The sequence below is a fragment of the Hippopotamus amphibius genome, chromosome 12 (genome assembly GCF_030028045.1).
Source record: "Hippopotamus amphibius kiboko isolate mHipAmp2 chromosome 12, mHipAmp2.hap2, whole genome shotgun sequence".
NCBI classification, from domain to species: Eukaryota; Metazoa; Chordata; class Mammalia; order Artiodactyla; family Hippopotamidae; genus Hippopotamus; species Hippopotamus amphibius.
Genome location: NC_080197.1, coordinates 83,024,053 through 83,044,619, shown reverse-complemented (window position 1 = coordinate 83,044,619; position 20,567 = coordinate 83,024,053). Strand labels below are relative to the sequence as shown.

At 41.2% G+C, this 20,567-nt stretch overlaps 1 pseudogene; it reads right to left on the bottom strand.

The window, feature by feature from the left end:
- Positions 1–5,435: 5,435 nt before the first annotated feature.
- On the bottom strand, positions 5,436–19,979 carry LOC130834078 (megakaryocyte and platelet inhibitory receptor G6b-like; annotated as a pseudogene).
- Positions 19,980–20,567: the final 588 nt, after the last annotated feature.

Sequence of the window (20,567 nt, the reverse complement as noted above, 5' to 3'; positions counted from 1 at the left end):
TTTGTGGATTTACAAATCAAGTCAACAGAGAGACATCAGGGCAGCCAACTGTTTACAGTTTCTTGTTTACCAATTTTACCTGCGTGGCTCTTGAAACATTGGCCTTTAAAAGGGGAAAATTCATCTTTAGTAGAAATGTCACTGGAAAAACCAAAAGATGTGCCTCCCTGTGGCCAGGTGCCTCTTTATGTTTGTTTTTTTCTTAGCAGAAAATTCTATGTTTCTTTTAAAGCAGTTTCCAAAAATAAAAAATAGTGTTACAGTGAGGCTTCCTTGAGGCAGAAAGTTTTGCATGTTATTCGGGTCATTTCTGGGAATTTGGAAATCCATTGAGGGTCACTGTACAGTCTTCCTAGTCCTGGTTCATTTTCCCCTGTCCTTCAACAGTTAGGTAAAATCAATGACAAATGTGGTTGATTCTGAATATATGACAAGCAATGTGGTATAAAATTCACATGTATAATATAATTTCAATCTCAAAGTAACTGTATGAGATAAATATATTAAATGTGATGAAATGAAAAATTACAATAGAAACCTTTCCCTGAACATCGGACAGTCAGAAGAGGAAAGATTTTGTACATAAACAATGAAAGTCCTGCGGAACCTTTGAAATATTGCTTTATACTCTTTCAGTGTCTGGGCCAATGCTTAGTACCCAGCTCTAAGATCTGTACTTGGTACCTATGGGTGAGAATATGAGTATTTTCTCTTATCAGAAGAAGGCTGGATTGCTTCGTGCCGTAGTACATGGAAAAGTAATACATATTGGTCTTTCTGTTTTCTCTAAACTTCCAGTCTACCTAGGCTTCCATACCAGGCTGCAGGTCCAGTTTCCTCTGGACAGGAATTAGGTGTCTGAATTCAGTGCCCTTGTACATTTGTTAGTCTCCTTGCAGATTCCAAGGAATGAAGCCACGTTTCATCGTTTTTTTGGAATATTCTTGATAATGTGTTTTTATTCTGTTTCAGGTTTGTACCCATGGCTTCAGGTAATTTTCTGCTGAGAGTTTTCACTGAGATGGAATCAGCCTCGGCCTTCTGCATCTGATCCTGCTGGGCAGGGCCAGAATGTGGCTTGATTTGTTTTCATGCAAATACTTTCCAGCCCTACTATCTCTCTCCTATCTCTAATCAGTTTATCTCCATTCAAATAAAATATAAAATGAGTACCATCAAAAACAGTATTTTTTTTTTTAAGTTTTGGGGTGGTGGTTGTCCAACAGTTTAGTTAATCCAAGTGATATGTACTTTGACTCTTAGCTAGTTCTTCCTTGTATTGCTGTTAATTAATGGACTTCCTACATATTTATCCAATTTTTAAAAACAAGACACAATCCTTGGGTATATCATTAGTGACTGGGGTTTGTCTTATGAGAAGGCACTCATCAACATTTCCTAGGTACAAAGATTCACTTTGATTCCATTAAACTCTACTGTTAACTGACCCATAATTACTTTCGTATCTGCAGTGACTTAGCAGGTGAGAAACAGGGAAGCAGCTCCTGAGGTCTGGGAACTGGTCTGACACTCCTGGGCTTCATTATTGTTAGGGCTTGACCTGGGCTCACAGCTTGGAAATGGTGCTTTCTTGTTGTACATAAACATTCTCACAACACACCAACATAAAAGAAGGACACACAGTGACTTCCATAATTTTTAATAATTCATAATTTTGTTTCAGAACAGACAAAAACAAGGTCAGTGTGCAAGCCATAAATACTAAGCATCCCTCCTCCCAGCTAGTGAGCGACTGAGCTTCACTACCTAGTGCAGTTGTAGCCTCATTCTAGTCTCTTCTCCTTTAGAGAAGGAGAGTAAGGTTGTTAAGACCCCCAGTCACAGCATCATTCATGCTCCCTTAGAGTTGCAAATCCAGATCAGAGGCCTGTTTCCCTAAACCCTCCTCCAAATCACCTCACACAGGCCCAAGTCCTATAATAAGTCCTTTCTAACCCCCCTGGACTAAGGCACCTCCCTGTGAGTCTCCACGGTTTACATTCTCCCCACTGCAATGAGAACTAAACCCAATGGAACTCAACTATAGCTGTGTTCCTGGTGATAGTTGGCTGAAGGGCTTTGATACCTGAATGTATAATTGGGATGGATGTTATATAAGAACAGGGTGTGGTACATTTGTCCTCCTCACTTTGGAAATTTGTTGGGTTTAATTATGCCCAGTCTGGGGAGTCTTGTTAAATGGGAACCTTTAAAATTGCCTGAGCTGTCACCATCAGTAAACTAAGCTGTGCAAAATTCAGGAAGTGCAAAATTAATGCTCTGATTAAGGAAATAATTCAGGTTGGAATTTGATGCTCGTTGAATCTCTTTTCCTTTTTAAAAACAATTCTCTTCCTCCTACCCCTGTTGAAAATCATTGCTCTTAATGATTTATTCAGAAAAAGAGTTAAAATTAGTAGGTTGTGGTTAAAAGTTCTTAAGACAATTTACTGTATGTACACTAGTACATCTTATAAAAATTACTACCTAAGGTTAAATAGCACTTAGATTTGCTCTGATTTGGGCAGCTTGGTTTTTTAAAATTTCATTTACAAGGCAATAAGAGTACACCTGGCTATTCAGAAAGGGTCTTCCTAGTACGACCAGTAATTCTTGTACAGTATCTGGTATCATCTTACTTTGGATTTGGATTATTGTCACATTAAGTTTCTCCTACCTTCTCTTTCCTCTCTTCCCTTCTGCTCCTCTCTCTCCCTTACTCACCCTGTTCACATACATACAAAAACCACATGTATTATTATATTCTCATGTCATATGCGGGGAAAAATAAAACCAATTCTCTTATTTCCCTTAATAATAGGCAGAGGAGACTGTTAAAGGTCAAACTGGGTTTGTCTTCTGATTGTTTCAGCTGTACTTGATATTGAGATAAGCTGGGACCTGGGACTTGGGACCTTTGCTAGAGTGCTTGCATCTGGACAAAGGTCTCTTCCAGCAACAGAATACAAGTAAACTCTAAGGGACTAGCAGTAGGTTACAAAAAGGATACAAAACAATAAGATACAAAAACTCCACAAACCAACGGGCCACTCCTGGGAGCAAAAGCAGGGTACTGCACACGATCCCTGCCCGCAGTACCACCAAGGGGATGGGCAGCCCACCTAAGCTATGCCTCCTTCTCAACCCCTGGACCCATCTCTGTTGTTTCCCCTTTTAAGGACCCAAGCAGGTCCTCTTGGGGAGTAAGCAAAGGTACCTGCTATTTATTTTCAATCCACATCTTCAGCAGGAGCCCCAATAAAGCCTTGCCTGGAATTCCAGTCTGGCTTCTTATCAATTTCTATTGGTTAAAGATCCAAGTGTGGGGGTTAGTAAAAATATGATATGAAAAAGACTATTTAGGAGGTGCAACGGTCCACGAGGGGTTGGTGAACCCTTATGTACTTTGATAACACCTTCCTTTCCACAGTAATTTCTCAATCCACCCAGGCACAGTTTGAATTTTCATAGACTGACTGTGTACATTGAGTCTATTACTACAAGGATATTTAGTTTATGAGCATATTGCCATAATCTAGTTGGACAAGATTTTGAGTTAATAACCATCAAGGGCAAATTAGTACATAGCATGATAATGGCTTTCTCAGAGGAATAAACTCAAAAGAACTAAGGCCTTTTTACTCATATGCTAACTAGAGGGTAGTGATTTTCAGACAGTATTCAAGGCCTAATTCCATCTGTGAAATTCCTGGAAATTACATGTTGGATCAACCAGAGACATTGCTCAAGTTATACAACATGTAGTCATGTTTTTCAGATCATGCTAATAAGCAAGAAGAACAGAGACCTTAGAACTCTTGTGGTTTTGGCACAATAATACTGTTGCAGAAATCGGTCCCTCGAGAAACCAAGCACCACGCTCGGAGGGTTGGAGAACTCAGGTTTATTAAGCCAGCGGCCCCAGGCGAGCTAATGCTCCAAAGTTCTGGGCCCCGAACTCAGGGCGAGCTTTACTTTTATAGTGCACATGTTTACAGAGCATGGAAGTTTCCAAACAGAAACTTAGAAGAGCAGGTGCAGAACATTCCATTTTTAAGCAAAACATCTTAAAGTTACACTGAATTGTTAGGTCATCCTGTTTTTCTGTTTTTCTTGGTGCAGCAAGCATATTTCACAAAAGCAAAACAAGCATGGAGTTGTTTTTAGCTGAGTATAAGTTTCTAACTTTCCTCTTCAATACTACTAATCTAGGAATCCTGTTAGCCTCTTCTCACAAAGTCACCCGGTAGAAATCTGAAGTTTAGCAGGACCCTCAGCAGAAACCCTTAATAGACTTACTGAGAGTGGGCCTCGAGCAGTCCCTATGAGCCCATAAGATCTGAACTGTTTATATGACAGACGTTTCTGCCATCATATATATGAAGCCTAGGCCATTTGGCAGAAATCAAATAGGATTTCTTTGCAAAGTTCTCTTGGGTTTTGGATTTGAAAACCACCAGAGATAGATTCTTCTCACAGACCATTTGACAAATAGTTGCTAGCTTCTCAACGGTGTGTGATCAAAGCAGCCTCACCATTGAAGAGCATCAGCCTATTCTGAGGCCCTAAATACAGTACCTACGGTTTCCTGTCATGTCCTGAATGATGCGAGGCAAACAGTCAAATACATAAGGGTGAAACAGAAAACCTCCCTCATAGAGTGGATATATATATATATATATAGGATATTTATTTTTGAGTGTGCAAAATGAGACATTTCAGGGAGTGACCCACACATACAGAAACAACTTTTATTGCTACTTGTTGGGTAGAATATAGTGCTCTCAAAGAATCTCCCTGACATCATTCCAAGTGGTCTGGGGCATAAAATGACTGGATTACCAATGGAAGTTCCTGAATTGATGACAGTGTTGCTGTTTGGAAGTCAGTTTCAAGCAGACTCTTGAAGGTAATGAGTTACTGATGAGAGAAAGCAAGGGTAAATGTTTCCACTGAATAGAGTGGAAAGTTCCCTATTTATCAGCAAAGATTTAAGCTCCTGCCCCCTGGGAAGCACTTCCATATGACAGATGGTTGGGCTGCAGCCAAGAGTTGTCTGTATGGTCAGACAAATGCGAACTAGGAAAAAAAGTTACTTACTCTCAGAGAAGAAAAGCTTTGGGAATTTAGGAGAGGAATTAATAATCATGAGGATTTGAATTTTAAAATCGCCGGCTAAGAAAGGGATTGCAGCTTGATCAGGTTTAGAAAGGACATCAGTGGTGAGAGAGACCTGAAGTTTGTGTGAGAGATGGGGTAAGGAAGCAGCAAGGTCAAGGGCAGAGACAGCCTGGAACCCAGCTTCTGACTCCCAGTCTAGTGCTCATCTCTGCCCCATGGTGCCTTCCTTTTCCAGGTGAAGGGCCAAGAAGGGGAGGGCTGTTAGGGAGAGCTGGGAGTCCCCAGCTTGGGAAGCTTGGTGTAAGGGCTTCCTTTCAAACTACAGCTGCACAGATGATGGTGGCATCAGCAGGGACCACAGGGGACAGTTGGCAGGACCTTCTGAGGGCCATGTGATCCAGGGCTGGGACGAGCAGGCTTGCCTCCAGTCCAGGTCCCCTGCAGTCTTGGGCTCTCCCTTTTCTACTGGCCTCTGGGGCTCGGCTTTCACAAGCGGAACTATGTAGGGGGGACAGAGAAAATCTCGAGGGTGGTCGAGGCGGGTGAGATGGTGAGCATCTGTGCAGCCAACAGTTCCAGCCCGATACGACAAGTCCCAGCACCAGCCCAGCACCCAGCAGCGGGATCAAACTCTGGGGATACACGGATCTGTGGGTAGGCCCCAGAGCTCTTCAATCGACCGGGTTCCCCAGCACCTAAAGCACCGTGTGGCTCTCGTCCTCTTGGCGGCCCTTGCAGATAAAGGTGTCCGAGTCCCCCACACTCAGAAGAAGCTTCAGCCGCAGGATACCGAGGTCCAGGGCACATAGGCGGCCACCAAAGGGAGCCCCTGGGTGTCCAGCTCGGTGAAGCCCACAGGCTCGGGCGGCATCCTTTTGTTACTGACCAGGGTTCTTGGCCTCCTTAATCGATAGAAATTGACCAGAGGCCAGACAAGAAATTCAGTCAAGGATTTATTGGGGCCCCTGCTGCAACATGGGGGAGCGAGAACAAACAGGTTCCCTTGCTGGCTCGCTCCCTGAGCGGGGGTGGGCTTGTTCCTCATATGGGGTGAGGGTAGGGGTGTGTCCAGAAATCAGGCCATAGGTGGCTTAGGTGTTTTGCCACACCCCTTAGGTGGTGTTGTGTGCAGGGGCATACACAGTACCCTGCTTTTGCTTTTTGCTCCAGGCTCTTCAAAAGTGGCATTTGGGTTTTTTGGTCTCTTTGTATCTTTTGTCCAGAATTTGTCCCAACTGGGCATGCACCCAGTTATTTTTAGTCCCATAGAGTTTCCGTGTGTTTTGTTTCTGGAGGAGAGGTGTGTCCAGGTGCAAGCATCACAACGCTGCTGCAAAGGGTCCCAGGTCCCAGCCTGTGTCATTTTGGACAGGTCCCTGCTGGCTGGGAAGCTAGATGCCCAGACCCAAATGGTGGGTTGCGAGACCCAAATGGTGGGTTGCGAGACCCCTATGCAGGAGATATTCACCGGGTCCTGGTGTGGCCGTCCAGTGAAGCTAGGGGAGGCCAGGGGCGGTGGTTAAGACAAGCCCTGCCTCCTCATCTTAAGACATCAGCAACTCCTAGGTTGTTGCCCTATCTCTTCCCTTCTCTCAACAATCAAGCTCTTTGAACCAGGGGTCTACACCTGTCTCTTCCACTTTTTCCTTCACTCCCACTGCTCATCTGCTGTCCATGAGATTGCCGGTGATGTCCTAACAGCCACACCCAATAGACATTGTTTAGCATTCATCTGGCTTGGCCTTTGATTACTCTCTTTCTTAAGCTCTGTTTTTCTTTCATGTTGGCATCTTCCTTCTGGACTGTGCTTGCTTGCTCCCTGTACCCACAGTTTGTCTTTTTCTTTCTCTGCCTTCTCCCTCTTCTGGGACGCTGTTATCCACAGTCAATCCTTAGCCTTTACTTCTGCAAACAACACCCAGAACTCTCTCCAGCTCAGATCTCTGATATGAGATTTCCAAACTGCCCCTCAGACATCCCTGCCTGGCTAGCCCTAGGCATTTTGCACACAGCAGGTCCACAATGCAGCTCACTGTCACCTCCCAAGCCACTTGCTTAAAACTTGTTCCTCTGCATTCCCTCTCTCTCTTTTTTTTGTATGATAGGATTTTATTTACAGCAACACAATAAAAACTTTTGACCAGTATATTAAGCCTTTTGATAAGTCACACTGATAGCTATCAAAGTATGTTACAACTGATAACATTTTATCATTCAGCTTTTCCTCTCATTTTCACTTAATAAGAAAAAGGACACGAAAAGGTGAAGCTCTTATAAAAATTAAGAAATTTACACATCATAGAGCTCAGTAGTTCAATAATGGATGAAGAAAATAATGTCTAGACCTTTAGTGATGAGCCGTAGCAGTTAGTGGCAAAGTTTTAACTGAATGTTGCATCTCCTGGAAAGTGGACCAGTGGTTTTCTAAATAAATACATCAAGCCTCTAAGGTCTCCCAGAACCAGAGTTCTTTAGCTCTGGGCCCCTGCTATTCCATATTAAACAAACAAACAAACAAACAAATAAATATTCAATACATTTTCTGTTTTGTGTGCCTATTTGTGTTTTGGGAATCTGGGCCCTCAGACTGGAGAGTTGGCTCCAGGGTTAGGGACAAAATTGAACAGAGAAAAAAAGGTCAGAAGGGGAATATCCAGGAGGAAAATACTCATATGTATATACATATATAAGTGTATACATATATATGTATTTATGTATTATTTATTTAGTATTGATTGGTTTGTTGAGTCGTTTCTGTGTAATCAGAGACAGGGCTATTTTCTTGCTGACAAGGGTGAGGTAGAAGTTTCTATCTCAGCATTTATTATTGTGGAATATGAGTTCTGATTGCCTGGGTTTCATTCCCAGATCCTCCACTTAGTGGCTTTATTGGAAATGAATTTAAGTCTTTCCGTCTCAGGCTTTTTTGTTTTGTTTTTTTCTTAATGTAGCAATAATGTCTCCCTCACAGTGTTAATGGGAGGAGTAAACGTGTTAACAAGTTCCTCTGCATTCTCTCTTGATCAACCCAGTTGCCCAAGCCAGAAACTTGGAATCAGGTAGACCTCTTACTCCCACATGATAAACCAAATTCTGCCTTTCTATTTTATTTATTTAATTTATTTAAAAAAAACAAATTTATTTATTTTTGGCTGTGTTGGGTCTTTGTTGCTGCGCTTCTGCATGTGAGCTTTCTCAAATTGTGGTAAGCAGGGGCTACTCTTCATTGCAGTGCACTGGCTTGTCATTGCAATGGCTTCTCTTGTTGTGGAGCACTGGCACTAGGTGCATGGGCTTCAGTAATTGTGGCACGCGGGCTCAGTAGTTGTGGCTTGCAGGCTCTAGAGCGCAGACTCAGTAGTAGTTGCTCCATGGCGTATGGGATCCTCCCAGACCAGGGATCGAACCCATGTCCTCTGCATTGGCAGGTGAATTCTTAACCATTGCACCACCAGGGAAGTCCCCTGCCTTTGTATTTTAATGTCACTGTCAAATGCACCCCCTTTTCACACCCAGCACTACCACCTGAATGTATTCTCTTTTTCCTCTCTGAATTGTGCATAGCCCCACCTCATTCTTCTGAACTTGCTCTCCTCCCTAAAGCCAAGATATCCTCCCCCAAAACTAATCTGTTGCTGACAGCCTATATTTCAGCAGTATTTCAGCTCTGGACCCCTGGGCCTTAGCTTTAGGTCTAAGGTTCTACAGTACTCTACCTACTCTCCAGGCTTATCTCTGTAACTCAATACCTAGAACATACAGCCTTAGAGAAATTCTTCCCCGCTCCCCAATATGCCTTTGCCTAGTTCAGTTCCTTCTTTCCAGATTACCCTTTGCCTCCTCCCCACTATCTACCTGGCTAATTCTTATTTCTCCTCAGGACTCAGTTCAAGTGTAGCCTTTTCTGGGAAGCTATTTCTGACCTCTTTGCCCACCCCTGCATACACTTTGATGCCCTAGGGAGCCTCCCTTTTTTTTCTCTCGTAGCAACAGCTTTCTGTGAATTGTTCCACTGCAATCTGTATTTCAATTTATAAGAAATTTTCATGTACTGTGAGTTCCCTGTTATCAGGAGACTGACCCTTGTTATATCACTGCTAAGCCTCAATAAATGAGTGAAAATGAAAAAAAGGAAAAAGAAAAAGAGAAAGAGATTGGAATGCTGACATTCCAATTCTATCATGACCCTAAACCTACCCGGGTTCATGAAAACAGCATGTATGGGGAAGCTTGGGTCAGGCCCTGTGAGCTAGAGTGGATACATTGTCCCTCAACAACAAAAAGAAATGATGTAATGAAGGAAATGAATCATTATTAGGAGGAAAGGATTGGATTAATAATGGCTGTGGGTGAAATGACCTGATACAGGCAAATGGTTCATATCGGACCTCTACTGGTAGCCCCAGTGTTCTGTAACTGGGTAGAGTACTGGGTGTTAACTGGGCACTCATTCTACGCTAAGATTTGCTTATCCTGCAACGGAGCAACCTTGAAGATACAACTAGAGTATGGAACAACCAATTCATTATTAGTTTTGTCCAATTGATTACAGTTCTGATCATGGTTATGGACTTTAATCTTACTATGAACTACTATTTAATGTACTGAAGTGATTAAGGAAACATGATGTTTTTTTATAAAATCCCATTTAAAATTACCTTAAAAGAATAAAATACCTGGGAAAAAACCTACCTAAGGAGGTAAATGACGTGGACTTGGAAAAGTATACGACACTGATGAAAGAATTGAAGATGACAAAAATGGATGGGAAGACACAGCATGATCATGGATTGGAAGAATTTATATTGTTAAACAGACCATACTACACAAGACAAGCTACAGATTCAGTGCAATCCCTACCAGAATACAAATGGCATTTTTCTCAGACCTAGAACATATATTTCTATGGAAACTGAAAGGAGCCCAAACAGCCAAAACATCTTAAAAAGTTAGAACAGAGCTGAAGTCACATTCCTTGACTTCAGACATATTACATAGCTACAATTATCATATAGTAGTAACACAAAAAGTAGACACAGAGACCAATGAAGCAGAACAGATTGCCCAGAAATCAACGTACACACTTGTGGCCAATGAATATTTCACAAAGGAGGCAAGAATATACAATGGAGCAAAGACAGTCTCTTCAGTAAGTGGTGCTGGGAAAACTGGACAGCTACATGGAAAAGAAATTAGAATATTTCCCCACGCCCTATACAAAAGTAAACTCAAAATGGATTAAAGACCTAAATGTAGGATCAAAAACCATAAAACTCTTAGAAGAAAACATAGGCAGAACACTCTTTGACGTAAATTGTAGCTGTACTTTCTTGGATCCTTATTCTAAAGCAAAGGAAAGAAAAGCAAACAAATTGGGCCTATATAAACTTAAAAGCTTTTGTACAGTGAATTAAACCATTGATACAACACAAAGACAACCTCAAAATGAGAGACAATATTTCCAGATTAAATTCCCAATAAGAGTTAAATATCCCAAATATATAAAGAGCTCATGTACGTCTACATCAAAATACAACCCGATTGAAAAATGGGTAGAAGACCTAAATAGATACTTTTCCAAAGAAGCAATACCAGGCTTCCTAGGTGGTGTAGTGGTTAAGAATCCGCCTGCCAATGCAGGGGACACTGGTTGGATCCGTGCTCCAGGAAGGGCCCACATGCCACGGAGCAGCTGGTCCTTTGTGCAACAACTATTGAGCCTGTGCTTTACAGCCTGAGAGCCACAACTATTGAGCCCATGTGCCGCAAATATGGAAGCCCATGCTCCTGGAGCCTGTGCTCCGCAACAAGAGAAGCCACTGCAATAAGAAGCCCATGCACCACAGTGAAGAGTAGCCCCTGCTCGCTGCAACTAGAGAAAGCCCGTGTGCAGCAATGAAGACCCAACATGGCCAACAAATAAATAAATAAATAAATTTATAAAAAGAAGCAATACAGCTTACAAAGACAGCAAGGGCTTGGCAGCCCACCGCGTGGATTTTGAATGCTGTTTCTGCCACTTGCATATTGAACAATCTTGGGCAAATTACAAATGCCTTAAAAATCAGTTTCCTTAAAAAACAAACAACCCAATTCAAAAGTGGACAAAGGACTTAAATAGATATTTCTCCAAAGAAAATATACAAATGACCATTAAGCAAATGAAAAGATGTTCAACACCACTCTTCATTAGGGAAAAGCAAATCAAACCCACAATGAGGTACCACTTCACACCTGTTAGGATGATTACTATTAAAGGAAAAAAAAAGGAAAATAACAAGAGTGGTAAGGATTACCCCTTGTGCATTGCTGGTGGGAATGTAAAGTGGTACAGCTGATACAGAAAATAGTTTGGCTCAAAAAGTTAAAATAGAGTTACCATATGACCCACCAGTTCCACTTCTGTGTATATTCCCAAAAGAATTAAAAGCAGGGGCTCAAATAGGTAATAGTGTACGAACAATGTTCGTAGCAGCTTTATTCACAATAGCCAAAAAGTAGAAACAACTCAAGTGTCTACCTACAGGTGAATGAATAAACAAAATATGGAATGTACATACATTAGAATATTATCCAGCCTTAGAATGAAATTCTGATACATGCTACAACATGAATGAGCCTTGAAAACTATGGTAAGTGAAATAAGCCAGACACAAAAGGATGAATACTATATAATTCCATTTATATTAATCCCCTCAAAAAGGCAAATTCATAGATACGGAAAGTAGAATAGAGGTTAACAGGGGCTGGGAGAAGGGAGAAAAGCGAAGTTGTTGTTTAATGAGTACAGAGTTTCTTTCTGGGATTATGAAACAGTTCTGAAAATGCATAGTGGTGGTGGTTGAAGAATATTGGAAATGTACTTAATACCACTGAATTGTACACTTAAAATTATTGAATGGTAAATTTTATGTTATGCATAATTTACCACAATAAACATTCTCTGTTTCCTTCTCAATAAAAAAAAAAAAAAAAAAGAAGAAGAAGCAATACTGATGGCTGGCAGACATGAAAGGATGCTTAAATCTGTAAATATCAGAGAAATGCAAATCAAAACCACAATGAGCTATCACCTCACTTCTGTCAGAATGGCTATTATCAAAATGACAATAAATAACAAGTGTTGGAGAGGATGTGGAGAAAAAGGAACTCGTGCACATTTGGTGGGAATGTAAATTTGCATAGCCACATGGAAAATGGTATGACGTTTCCTCAAAAAAAAAATGAATGAGAGATAGAACTACCATATGATCCAGCAATTCCACTCGTGGATATTTATCTGAAGAAAACTAAAACACTAATTCAGAAGATGTAAGCACCCTCATGTTTACAGCAGCATTATTTACAACAGCCAAGATATGGAAGACACCTAAGTGTTCATCAACAGATGAATGGATAAAGAAGATAGTGTGTGTGTGTGTGTGTGTGTGTGTGTGTATACACATAATGGAATATGACTCAGCCATAGAAAAAGAATGGAATTTTGCCATTTGCAACAACATGGATGGTTCTGGATGGTACTATGCGTAGTGAAATAAGTACTGCATGTTATCACCGATACATGGAATCTAAAAATAAAACAAAGAAATGATTACACAAAAATAACCAGATTCACAGATACAGAGAGCAAGCTATTGATTACCAGTTGGCGGACAGAAGTGGGGAGGGGCAACATAGAAGTAGGGCATTGAGAGGTTGCTGGGAAAGCTGGTAAAGTAGCCTTGTTCAGGCTTCAGAGGTGGCACTAGGCCACTCTCTGATGGGACAATGACACGAAAGTGGCTGCATGCCAAACTGCTGAGCTGCACCCAGGCCCGCAGGGGTGGTGCCAGCAGACACTGTAAACCACTAGATAAAATAGGGAGTAAGTCATGGGACTTCTTGCACCTTGAGGGTCTGGCCAGCCCTCGGGAATCAAAAACACTCCAAGACTTATGAGTTAAGACCAAGGCATTTATGACAACAACCAGAGCTGCAAACTTGCACGCAGGCTGTTACCAGCCTGCAGCCTGCTGCTAAAAGCTGGGCTCCTTCGAGTGACAAACTGAAGTCTCACCTGTGAGGTGGATGCACTACCTGGGACCTTCCCAATTGGGACTCCAGATTGCTGTTCAAGTGACTTCCCAGAGCTGCTTGGATCTGGATGTAGGTGCTTCCCCAATTTGGTGATGTATAAACCTCTGTCTTTACTATTCTGTCTTAGTTATACTATTCATTTCTTAATTAGTATACTGCAACCTTTGTTAATTCAATAAAATCTCTCTAAATTCTTGTTTGAGTGTAGAGTGGTTATTTTGCCAGTGGATCCTACTAACCTTGAAACTGAAAGTAAGGCTTTTGGCAAAAGAGAGGTATAATCTAATCAGCATAAAATAGATAGCTACAGCCATGTATTGTACTGCATGGGGAATACAGCCAATATATTATAACTGGAAATGGAGTATAACTTATTAGAATTTGAATCACTATGTTGTACACCTGAAAGTAATACAATATTGTACATCATACATGCCTCAATACAAAAATTTTTGAAAAACAGAACATATGTGTCCTTGAAGTTTCATTGTGAATTACCCACAACCCAGAATCTGTTCCTCTTTTCAAAGTCTGTAACCCCTTTTTTTTTGACAACAGTGCTGAATAATTCAACAGTAATTCTGAATAAAAATTACCAGAATGTCCAATAATTTGATCAGGTATTTGAATAAGTACTTGACTGTGTGCAAAGTAAACATCCAGCAAGTGTGATGATGGAAGACTAAGGTAAATGTTAGGGTAGAGGGAGGTGAGCAGGAAGAAAGAGGACTGAAGGTATTTCAAGGTCAGCTTGGCCCCAAATTCAGAATGATGCTGCCCTCAGGTGTCAGGAGGGACACTCTTGTAATAGAAGTGTTGTCAGATGTCCAGGAGGGTAACTGATGCTCAGAGATTGAGAGAGTGTGAGGGTTCAGGGAGCTGAGGATGAGAAAAAAGGATGCTCATCTAAGAATTCCAAGGTAAAGCTGATACAGTGTTCAGAAGAATGCTTCCCAAGGTGTCAGGGAGGATGGTCTTGGTGTGTAATTATTTTCAGATTTTCAGGAAGGGAGTTTGGGAAGCATGAGAATGTTGCATAGCTGTAAAGTTTATGTAACTAAAATAAAGGCAATTTGTAAGCAAAGTTTGGATAAGGGTAAAGGACAGTGGGACCTATAGATAAACTGAGTGTGACAGAGACATCCATAGATACAGAGACTTGAAAAAGAAACAGGGAGAGATTCAGAAAAGATATGCAGAAAAACAAAAAGAATACAAAAACAACAGAGGAAGAAGAAGCAGTGGGGTATTCCCAGAGAGACAGAGAAAAAAGTAAAGTAATAACACAGGGAATAGCCCTCTTCTGATGCTTAGCTTCAGAGAAGGGTATTTTGTGGTTTGTTCTGGGTGTTCAGTGTGGAGCAGCCATTCCAAATCCGTGGGAATACGATGGGGCACTTACAGGGAATTGACCTAAAGCAATGAGTGGGATGAGCCTGGATTGAGAAAAGAATGAGAATGAGGGAAAAGATTGGATGTTCTTTTCCTTAGTTACTGAAACCAAATGGCAGGGTGAATTTGTGCTTAAGAAAGATCTTTCTTGACAGTAAAATAATGAACAAGGACATGGGGAAGGTTTGGAAAGATCTTCCCCGAATTTTCAGTACTCAGAGTACTGTGAGGTTTATCCGGTAGAGCTGAGTAATTACTGTGGTTCACTGGTGTGGGAGACGCCTATCTTCACATGTACGTGAATGCTGTTTTTTTGTGTAACCCTGTATATCCAGATTTCTGTGACTAGGAGGTTTGAGACAATAAAGAATCTTTGTCCACAAATACCACTGAAATTCTTCCACAGTTAATTCTGTTCATGGGATTCCTGTCTTCCTAAGCCTTCTGTGTCTACTTCACATCATAACTCACAGTCATGGCCTGAGGTTCCGTGTTCTGAAATCTCATCCACATGCTGCTGAATCCTGACTTTTCACAGTAGGCTCCCTTCCTAATACTCAAAGGCCTCCTCCTTTGTCTTGTGCTTGATATTTGAATTTGTATTCTATTCATTCATTCATTCTTGAGGGTGCTGTGTGCAGGGATCACGCACAGTACCTGCTTTTGCTCTGGGCACCTCAGGAGTGGCAACTGGTTTGTGGCCTTCTTGTATCTTACTGTTTTGTATCATTTTTGTAGCTTACTGTTGGTCCATTTTAGTTTCTTTACACTTTGTTTTTGGAGGAGACCTTTGTCCAGGTGCAAGCACTCCAGCAAAAGGTCCCAAGTCTGAGGTACCAGCTTATCTCAATATCGAGTACAGCTAAAATTATCAGAAGACACAACTTATTTGACATTCAGTAGTCTCCTCTGCCTATTATTAAGTGGCATGAGAGAATTCTTTTCATTTTCTCCCCATATCTAACATGAGACTATAGTAATATGTATGGTTTTTGCATGTATATGAACAGGGTGGGTAAGGGAGAGAGAGGAGCAGAAGGGAAGAGAGAGGAAGGAGAAGGGAGAAGAAATTTAATGTGCAACTCATCCAAATCTGAAGTAAAATGATTCCAGATATACAAGAATTACTGGTTGTACTAGGAAAACCCTTTCTAAATAGGCAGGTTTACTTTTATTGATTTGTAAATGAAATTTTGGAAAATCAAGCTGCTCAGATGAGAACAAATCTAAATGCTGTAAAAACTTAGATAGTAATTTTTATAAGATGACCTAATGTACTGCTAGTAAATTGTTGGTCTAAGAACTTTTAACTACTATTAACTTTCTTTCCTTTTCTCAATAAATCATTAAGAGCAATGATTCTCAACAGGCGTAGGTAGAAGAGAATTGTTTTTAAGAAAGAAAAGACGTTTAGGAAGCATCAAATTCCAACCTCAATTTTTTCCTTAAGCACAGCGTTAGTGTGACTCTCCTTGAATTTTGCACAGCTTAGTTTATTGATGGTGACACCTCAGGTAATTGTAGAGGTTCCCATTTAGCAGGACTCCCCATATTGGGCATAAATAAAGCCAGCAAATGTCCAAAGGAGAAAGACAAAGGTATCACACCTTGTTCTTATACAATGTTCGTTCCAATTATACACTTAGGTATCAAAGCCCTTCAGCCAAAAACCACCAGGAACACGGTTATAATGAAAATGTATGGGTTTAGTATTATTTCAGTGGGGAGTACGTAACCATGGGGACTCACAGGGAGGTGCCTTAGTCCAGGGGGGTTAGAAAGGACTTACAGGACATGGGCCTGTGTGAGGTGATTTGGAGGAGGGTTTAGGGAAACAGGCCTCTGACCTGGATTTGCAACTCTAAGGGAGCATGAATGATGCTGTGACTGGGGGTCTTAACAAACCTTACGCATAGAGGAGAACAGACTAGAGTGAGGCTACAGCTGCACTAGGTGATGAAGCTCAGTGACTCATTAGGTGGGAGGGGGATGTTTGGTATTTTATGGTTTGCACACTGACCTTGTTTTTGTCTGTTTTGAAACAAAAATTATGAATTGTTAAAAATTATGGAAGTCACTGTGTGCCCTTCTCTGATGTTGGTGTGTTGCGAGAATGTTTATGTTCCACAAGAAAGCACCATTTCCAAGCTGTGAGCCCAGGTCAAGCCCTAACAATAGTGAAGCCCAGGAGTGTCAGACCAGTTCCCAGACCTCAGGAGCTGCTTCCCTCTTTCTCACCTGCTAAGTCACTGTAGATACGAGAGTAATTTTGAGTCAGTTAACAGTAGAGTTTGATGGAATCAAAGTGAATCTTTGTACCTAGGAAATGTTGATGAGTGCATTCTCAGAAGACAAACCCCAGTCACTAATGATATACCCATGGATTGTGTCCTGTTTTAAATAACTAGGAAGTCCATGTATTAACCAGTAACACAAGAAGGACTAGGTAAGATTCAAAGTCTGTAACTTGGATTGACTAAACCATTGGGCAACCACCACCTCAACACCTTAAAAAAACACTATTTTTATCATGCTCGTTATTATATTGTATTTGAATGAAGATAAGCTGATTAGAGATAGGAGAGATATAGTAGGGCTGGAAAGTATTTGCATGAAAACAAATCAAGGCACTTTCTGGCCCTGCCCAGCAGGATCAGATGCAGAAGGCCGAGGCTGATTCCATCTCAGTGAAAACTCTCAGCGGAAAATTACCTGAAGCCATGGGTACAAGCCTGAAACAGAAAAAAGACATTATCAAGAGTATTCCAAGAAAGGATGAAAGGTGTGGCTTTATCCCTTGGAATCTGCAAGGAGACCAGTAAATGTCAAAGGGCACTGAATTCAGTGGAGTCAAAGAGACCATGAGATTTACATCCCTGGGAGATAAACACCTAATTTTTGTCCAGAAGAAGATGGACATTCAGCCTGAGATGGAAGCCTAGGTAGACTGAAAGGTTAGAGAAAACAGAAAGAAGAACAGTATGTATTACTTTTTCATGTACTATGGCACAAAGCAATCCAGCCTTCTTCTGATAAGAAAAAATATTCATATTCTCACGCATAGGTACCCAGTACAGATCTTACAGCAGGTGCCAAGCATTGGCCCAGACACTGAAAGAGTATAAAGCGATATTTCAGAGGTGCTTCAGGCGTTTCACTGTTCATGAACAAATCCATCCTTTTTCTTACTGCACAATGTTAAGGGAAAGTTTTGATTGTAAATTTTCATTGCATCATCTTTATTTAATAGAGCTAATATGTGATTTAAATTACATTGTATGTGTGAATTTTATACCACATTGCCAGTCATATATTCAGAATCAACCACATTTGTCGTTGATTTTACCAGACTGTTGAAGAAGAGGGGAAAATGAACCGTGCCCTCAATGGATTTTGAAGTTCCCAGAAATAACCTGAGTAACACGCAAAGCTTTCTGCCTCCAGGAAGCCTCATTGTAAAGCTACTTTGTATTCGTGGAAAATTCTTGAAAGGAAAGAAAGAATTTTCTGGTGAAACACTAACATAAAGAGGATCCTGGCCACAGGGAACACATACTTTGGTCTTTCCAGCGAGTTTCTACTGAAGATGAATTTTGCCTACTAAAGGTCAATATTTCAAGAGCCATGTAGGTAAAATTGGTAAACAAGAGACTGCAAACTTCTGGCTCCCCTGATATTTCTCTGTTGACTTGTTTATAAATCCATAAGATATTAGAGAATAATGAGAAGAAAAGAGGGCTTTTCTCATGATTTCCCTGACACAAAAAATATTGTCTACTCTCAGAAGAAGGAGCACAGGGAATCCAGGAGACCCATAAATAAAGTGCCTATGGAGTGGACTTAACAAAAATAAAAGGGATAATCGGGAGTGGTCGTGGTGACAGCATCTGAAGCTGAAGTTACTAGGAAAAGTTCCAGTCAAGACATTTGACTCTTCCTCAGGCAACAAAGTTTATGCCACCCAACCTTGGACGTGCATTTCTGATTCTGATTTCATCTCTGCAAATGTCATCAATTCCATTACAACTTTACTCTGGATACTCACTCTCCTCTTGCCTCATTCTTCCTAGCCCTGTTTTTGGTGGGGCAGAAAGAATTTAGGGTTTCCCTTTCCCTGCAAGGGAAAGGAGGCTGAGAGAAAGACAGGCGAATACTTTCTCCAGTTCTTTCTGATGGAGAAAAATAAATGATTAACTCACAATTTATGTACGAGGGTGAGTCAAAAATTATCTGCACTCCAGTTATATTAAAACTTCTGTAAATTTTACAACCAGAGTGCAGATAATTGTTGACTTACCCTCGTAAATCCATGCCAGAGACTTCATATTATCGAATACCATGTAATAAACAAGCAGATTTCTATGAAGTTTTGAATCAGGAAGAAGGCTTTCCCAGGCTTGTGCTTAGGAGTCTTCATAACCTATCCCTCGTGGAAGCTTTGACAGTGAGGGATGGAAAACAGTCATTGAAGGAAGCAGATGACTTGCAAGTGCAGACTCACCAGGAGACGTGTCAAACGGAGCACATGTGGTATCCTCTGAAATATAAAAGGGAAAAATAGGATGTGAGTTGAGCAACAGATTTGGGTGTGGAGGGAAGAAGAATATGGACAATGATGCAGGCTTCCACAGTTGAATACCTTTAGTCTTTTGGTGCACACGTTGAGGGAGAAAAGATGCACAGATAACTTAAAACCTCACAGAAACATAATATGTGGTCACTTTTGCTTCCCTGAAATAAACCTCTGATTTACATTCTTAAACAGATTTCACTGACTCTAATCATGAAGTTGGATTCCAAGGTTAGAACTGAGCAAAGATCTGACTGAATTAGGAAAAACAAAGGGTAGCATCAACTCTATTGCGAATGGTCAGTGAAAATGGTGAAGGAAAAGGGGAGTGGAGTAGAGGACAGGAGGGGCCAGCATTCTAGCCTCCCCCAAACTCATATCCACACAGAGTTCCTATCTTGATGTACTCTTCCTCCAAACCTTATTTTCACATAAGAATATTTACTTAAGGCCAGAAACCAGGATGGTGGAAGCTGCCACCAGTGCCAGAAAAGCCAAGAGCTTCATGATGGTAAATTGCAGAGCAGGGAGCACAGATAGGAAAGCTTCAGAGCCCAGAGGAAGGCATGACATTATATAGGCAGGGGGCACCAGTCAGAAACTGCCAGAACAGAATCCAGGTTAGTTAATACCAGGAATGGTGGTTCTCACAGAAACCACTGGAGAATCAACAGCACAGTTAGAGGCTCTTGGAAAGATCATAACATCAATCCCTTCATTCTGATACAGGATTTAATTCAAGAGTTTCCCATATTAAAGATTTTACAGGCACCAACTTCTCCTCCAGGCTTCCTCTTACCTTGTACATAAACTGAACCATGATTAGCAGCCCCACACCCAGCCTTCCCGATTTACTCACATCTGCAGTGCTCCTTTCAGAGACTGTGGAAGCTTAGTAGCCCTGTGTCTCTTCAAAGGGGAATAATCAGCATAGAGCAGCCTGATCGAAGAACCATCCTCTGTGAGTCAGGCTGTGCATTCTTCAAGCTATGGCCTCCCTCCTGCACGTGTAGATAAGGTCAGATGACACAGAGAGAGAGCCCAGTATTAATATGATCTTCTGGATTTGTGTGTCTTGTGAAAATTTTTAAAATCGAGGGAAAGAAATAGAAGGTTTAACATTTGCAAATGAACCCCTTGCATCAACTCATTCATTCTACAAATACTCATTGAGTGCTAGACATTAGAGAAACAGCAATGCACAAAGTGCATAAAAATTCCATGCCATACATCCTATTGTGGGAATTCATACATAAAAAAGTAAACAGTAAAGAGGGAAGTAAACAAGGAAGGAAGAATGGAAGCAAGGAAGGAAGGAAGGAAAGTAGGAAGAAGGATAGAAAGAAGGATGGAAGGGTTGGAGGGAGAGGAGGGAGGAAGGAAGAAAGGTGGGAAGGAAAGCAGAAAG